We start from the raw sequence: 365 nt of genomic DNA, 5'->3' as shown, positions 1-365 counted from the left end.
GTGCGCAGCCCCGCCCCCGCGCGTCACGGCCGCCGGCCCCGCCCCCGACGTCAGAGCCCGGGCTCGCGTCCCCGGGCCCCCACCCCTTGAGGCCGCGGTGGGCCTCCGGTTCTCCCGCCCGGCCGCGCTGCTCTGTGTCGCCATCTCTCGCGCCCCCGGGGAACTGCAGGGGGCTGGAAAGGAAGAGGCCTCTCCGATCGGCCTCTTCTGGGCTCCAAACCAAGAGAGAAGGGGTTGCACGACGCAAGATAGACTGGAGACTCGGGTGCTACTCCGGGTCCCGTAACCATTGCCAGTCCAAGCAGGATCACCGCTGCCTCGTCCCGCGTCTTGTTTTCCTCCTAGAAATTGGCCGTCAGGGAGAA

Source organism: Ursus americanus, chromosome 16 (genome assembly GCF_024610735.1).
Source record: "Ursus americanus isolate L20-20 chromosome 16, mUrsAme1.1.p, whole genome shotgun sequence".
NCBI lineage: Eukaryota > Metazoa > Chordata > Mammalia > Carnivora > Ursidae > Ursus > Ursus americanus.
Note: the sequence above shows the minus strand (reverse complement) of the source record.